General features: G+C 40.4%; 1 pseudogene; it reads left to right on the forward strand.

The window, feature by feature from the left end:
* Positions 1-2,875: 2,875 nt before the first annotated feature.
* LOC100470708 lies at positions 2,876-4,648 on the forward strand (annotated as a pseudogene).
* Positions 4,649-6,133: the final 1,485 nt, after the last annotated feature.

A 6,133-nucleotide genomic window follows, 5' to 3' on the forward strand; every position in this document is an offset into this window, starting at 1 on the left:
GAGTCAGACAAGACTCTGACATTTCAAGACAGAGCCACTAGACAAATTAATATGGCAGGTTGCATTAATTAATGTTAAGAGCACAGGATCTCATTCAAAGATGACTATAAAATACCAACAGGAGACTTGAAGTCAAGTCAGCCCCAGTAGACCTGTAGTCACCAAATGATATCTGGATAAGCGCAAATTGTTAGAGCCAATATTTTAGTCTCCTGGATATAGTTGCCAACTTGCAGGAATTAGAAGAAAGAGGATCAGGTTGAACTATACATAGGCAGTTAGCAAATTCTAGACTCTTAAGTCCAAAAGTGAAACAGCCCAAGTTCTTCCATAGATAACATGTGAGGAAAAGAAAGAAATGGAGCAAAAGCCTGTACATTAGTAAGGACTTTAAATAAATATAAACATTTTTTGAAGAGCAAGACTAAAGTATAATGTCCAGCTATGCATACTTGGAAGATAAAAACATAAAGAAACCAAAGAAAGTGATTACTACAAAAGCCAGGACAGTGGTTACTTTCAGGGTAAAAAAGGGAGCCTTCAATTAGGATGGGGCATATAGAGGAGCTTCTGGAGAGGCTGGAAGTTTTATTTATTGATCTGAGTTATGGTTATTAAGAGTGTTCATCTTATACTATTTCACTAATGTTTACATTTTTAATGTTTCTGTTATATTTTGCAATGAAAATGCTTTAAAATGCATAAGATTTCCTTTTATCTATGTAAGTATGACCTAAGACACCATTTCAAAAATCTTAACATGATAGCAACGGTAGTGATGGTGAGATCTTAGAATCTCCTAGTGACCTCATGATAAACAAGTTTCATAGTTTTAGTTTTGATATTCATGTGCATGATCCATTTCCAATTATTTTTTGCGCATGATATCAGGTAAAGATCAAAGATATCCTGTGAGATATCTTGGCATCTCTGTTGAAAACCGATTGACCTTATGTGTTTGGGTGTATTTCTGGACTATATAACAATTCTGCACCCCACCATCACTGCCTTGGTCACTGTAGCTATATCATATCATAAAAAATGTGAGTTCTCCAGACTTGTTCTTCATTTTTACAATTGTTTAAGCTATTATAAATCCATATACATTTTGGAGTCGTCTTGTCAGTTTCTACAGAGATGTCTTCTTGCATTTTGATTGTGATTGCATTGAATCTATAGATCACTTGGAAAGGAGGATTGACACCTTAACAATATTCAGTCTCCCGATCCATAAACATGATATATCTCTACATTTGTTTAGATATTTTTTGTATTTCTCTCAACTGTCTTCTAGTTTTTGATGTCCATGTTTTATACATATTTTGTTAGCCCTGTCTCTAAGACTCTCAAGCTATTGTTAATGATACCGATTTTGTTTTATTTATAATTTTCAATTGCAATTTCAGGTGTTCACTGCTAGTACATAGAAATATAACTGTTGAGGTGCCTGGGTGACTCAGTCAGTTAAGCATCCAGCTCTTGATTTTGGCTCAGGCCCTGATCTCAGGATTGTGAGATCCAGTCAGAAGCCGAGCTCCACACTCAGCACGGAGGAGTCTGCCTGAGATTCTCAGTCTCCTTCTACCTCTGCTCCTCCCCTGGCTCCCTCTCTCAATAAACAAATAAAATCTTAAAAAAAACAAAAAAGAAATAAAATTGCTGTTTGCATATTGACCTTGCATCCTGCAACGTTTCTAAACTCAATTAGCTCTAGTACCTTTTTTGTAAATTCTTTAGAATTTTTCTTTTAAAAATCATGTCATCTGTGAATAAAGTACAATGTTGGACAGGAATGATGAAAGTGAACAACCTGCCCTTATTCTCCATCTTAGGGGAAAATGTACACTATTTCACGACCAAGTATATTCTCTGTAGGTTTATCATAGTTTCCTTTTATCACTGGGAAAGTTTGATGATTTTTTTTCATTTTTTTAAAGATTTTATTTATTTATTTGACAGAGAGAGATAGCCAGAGAGGGAACACAAGCAGGGCGAGTGGGAGGAGGAGAAGCAGCCTTCCCCTCTGTGCAGAGAACCCCACGGGGGGCTCGATTCCAGGACCCTGGGATGGTGACCTGAGTGGAAGGAAGACGCTCAAGGACTGAGCCACCCAGGCACCTTGATTTTCCTTTTTTTATAATAATTTTTTATTATGTTATGTCATTTACCATACAGTACATCCCTAGTTTTTGATGTAATGTTCCATGATTCATTAGTTGCGTATAACACCCAGTGCACCATGCAATACGTGCCCTCCTTACTACCCATCACCGGCCTATCCCAATCCCCCACCCCCCTCCCCTCTGAAGCCCTCAGTTTGTTTCCCAGAGTCGACAGTCTCTCATGGTTCATTCCCCCTTCTCTTTACCCCCCCCTTCATTCATGAATGAGTGTTGACTTTTGTCAGGTATTTTCGTACATCTATTGAAATAATAATAAGTTTTTTTCTCTTTGACTCTATAAATAAGTGGAGTGCATTCCTTGATTTTTGAATGTTAAACCAACTTTACATTCCTGGGGTAAACTCCACTTGGTACTCATCCTTATACATGCATCAATGGATATTATATGTTAGTAATTTTATGGGGGATTTTTGCATATATGTTCATGAGTATATTGGTCTATAATTTTTTCTTATAATATCCGTAACAGGTTTTATTGTCAAGATTATTCTTGTATCTTAAAATGAGTTGCAGAGTGCTTTGTATCCTCCAATTTCTGAAAGACTGTGTAATATAGGCAGTATTTCTTTTTAAAATGATTGATAGAGCTCACCAGTACAATCTTTGGGAGAATTTTTTTTGGGTATGAATTTATTTTATAGATATAAATTTACTCAGATCTGACGCTGGGCGGCCGCTGGGCCACCAGGTTCATGCGGAGGCTCCCAGGCTCCCGCGCCGGGCTTCGTGGGGTCCGCAGGGCGGTGGAGCCGCACGCTCGGGCTGAGGCGGCTACTGAGCCGGCGGCGGGCGCGCCGTGGAGCGCGCCGTAGTGAGATGTGTGCCCTCGGAGCCTAAGCTAAGCATGTCGTTCGCGCCGGCCCACGGCAGCCACAAGAACATGCAGCGCGACTAAAGCGAGCCGCTAGGTCGGGCCCTCAGGCGGATTGCAACCAATGCCCTCAAAGGCCACGCTAAGGCGGCCACCGCCAAGAAGAGCAGGAAGAACCGGCCAAATGCAAGTGGCGGAGTGGCCTGTGCGGGGGGCCTGGGACAGAGCCGGCTGCGGCCTTCGAGCCGGTGGTGAAGCTGTAATACTGGGAGGAGCTCGCAGTGGCTGAAGAAGTGCTCCACGTGGACCGCGCCGTGCTGCAGATCGGCGATGTCAAGTACAAGGTGGAGCGCAACCGGTCGGCCTTCACGAGCCGCAATTGCCACGCTTCATCATGGCCGGCTTCCCTGTGGGCCCCAAGCTCAGCCTCGAAATTTGGGGATCCCGCCAGCTCCCTCCTCCTCTGGTACAAGGAGCGGCAGAGCCTGGGGGGCGGGGGGGGGCTTCGTCACTGTCTCCCTCTTCACCTTCTCCTAGTTGGACGGAGACCGGTTTGAAGGAGCGTGTCTACAAGCTGTCCAATGCCTACATCGGGCTCCGGACTCAAGCTTCCTTGCATCCCAGGCAATGAGCAGCTCTTCGGGCCAAGCCGGGAGTTGAAAAGTGTGCGTCCGTGGAGGCTAGGCCTGGCATCTCTACACCAAGAAGGTGACAAACGACTCTCTCATCCGCACGGCCTCCTACAACGTCCTGGCAGACACTTATGCCCAGAATGAGTTTTCAAGGAGCTTCCTGTACTCGTACTGTGTGTGCCCCTTATGCCCTGGAGCTTGACTACCGCCAGAACCTTATCCAGTAGGAGCTCACAGGCTACAACGCTGACCTCATCTGTTTGCAAGAGATTGATCATGCGTTTACAGAGGGCTTGGTGCTGGCTATTGGCCCTCGGCCCTCGAGGCCTTTGGGCTGGAGGGCGTGTTTAAGAATCAAGCACCAGGAAGGCCTGGCTAACTTTCTATTGAAAGACCAAATTCACTCTCCTTAGCCAGCATGACATTTCTTTCCATGAAGCCCCGGAATCCAACACACTTCACAAAGAACTGCTGGAGAAACTAGTTTTGTACCTGTCTGCACAGGAGAGGGTGCTCCAGAGATCCTCTGTCCTCCAGGTTTCTGTTCTTCAGTCTAAAAAGGACTCTTCTAAAAGGATATGTGTTGCTAATACCCATCTCTGCTGGCATCCAAAAGGTAGGAACATTTCTCTCATTCAAATGGCAGTAGTCTTGGCTCACATTAGAGATGTCTCGTGGGATCTGCATCCTGGCATACCAGTGATGTTTTGTGGAGAATTTAATAGTACCCCATCAACAGGAATGTATCATTTTGTTGTCAGTGGAGAAGAGGAACGGTGAAACATGTCCCTTACCCATTTTTTTTCAAACTGAAAAGTGCTTGTGGTGAACCTGCTTACACAAATTACATTGGTGGCTTTCAGGGATGTCTGGATTACATTTTCATTGACTTCAATGTTCCAGAGGTTGAACAGGTGATTCCATTACCTAGTCTTGAAGAAGTTACCACCCATCAGGCCTTACCTAGTGTTTCCCATCCCTCTGATCACATAGCACTTGTATGTGATTTAAAATGGAAATAGATTTGTGTTTAATAGAATCTAAGTCTGCTTTAGTAGGAAATTTCATATGAATCAGAGCTTATGTGTAAACTTCAAAGAGGAGAAGTAGACAGACACCAAAGCAAAATGTTGTTATTCTACTAGTTATGTCCCAGTGTCTTCATCACACAACTGTTATAATATTTGCAGTTTCTCCACTTTTCTTTTTTTCCTACAGTTGAAGGAAAAACAAATATATTTATGATTCCCAGGAAGAACATTGAATTATTATATACATTTTTATAAGTACCTTTTTTAAGCTAAGAATTAAGAATTTTGTAAAAAAAAACCCATTTGAGTGATCCTTTAATTTTTCTATCATAACATGTTTTAAATTGAATCATGTATATATAATTAGGGAAAAATGCATACAGGTTAAAGTGAGAGGCCTGACACATGAAAGGAGCAATATTAGAGTCTACCTCGACCTCAATTTGGTTAGCAATTTAATACAACTTCAGAGATTTAACAGATTAAAATATACCATCACCAATAGTTATTGCTTCTCATCTTTAATCTTCCAATTAACATAAAGTATTTTCATTCTGCCGTTTTTAGGATTTTAATTTTTAGTATATGGTACACATGGACATTTATATTCTTATTCTTACTGCAGCTCATTTGAACTTTTAGGAGGCAAGCATCTCAAATTTAGTATCAAAGTGAATAGCAATATAGTCAACCTGATCCCATTTTCTTTAATTATTCTTACCCATGAAAAATGTTCATAAATCAATGGGGTATTTGACCATATGATATTACAGAATACAACATAATAGATTACTTTATGAGAAACTGCCTACTGATATGGCCTTGACATTTTGGGTGAACCATTGAGCATTTTTATGAAAAAAAAGTATGGAAGTATTTCTGAAATTGTTGGTTTTTATAAAAAGGAGAAAGGGGGAGTAGTGGGGCTTTTGAGCAGTTCTGAAATAAACTGTTCTTTTTATAGACTTGAGCATTATAGTTTGAGTTATAGGAAAACATTGTATATAATTTATGTACTGTAAAAAAATTTAAATATGAAGCCAAACTTTTTAAAATTAGAAATTATGGTTTTACTGATTAGTTTCTAGCCTAGAGTGGTAACAGAGCTCTTCTAACTCAATTATCACTATACTTTATTTGTAATGCTTTAGCTGTTACTTTTTGATGTTCAGGATAACTATAATGTTATCTCATATTTCTGCATTCAGTTTCTATTGCTCAGATATTAAAAGCCTACCCACTTCAAGAAGAGCTCTGATTTTCCACAGTCGTGAGAGCTTTTGTCCCAAATTCTTTTCTAATCTCTAAACCCAATACCATAAGAACTTTTCTCTTTTGATAAAGTAGGCTGTACTTTCATATTCCACTCACTAGCCAACGTATTGTTAACTCTTAGCTTAGTAAGTTTGAGCATGAGAGTTTTACTTACAGTTCAGTTTGAACCTTGAAGGACTTAAAATACTGGAGGGGAAAAAT

The sequence above is a fragment of the Ailuropoda melanoleuca genome, chromosome X, assembly GCF_002007445.2.
Source record: "Ailuropoda melanoleuca isolate Jingjing chromosome X, ASM200744v2, whole genome shotgun sequence".
Lineage (NCBI taxonomy): Eukaryota > Metazoa > Chordata > Mammalia > Carnivora > Ursidae > Ailuropoda > Ailuropoda melanoleuca.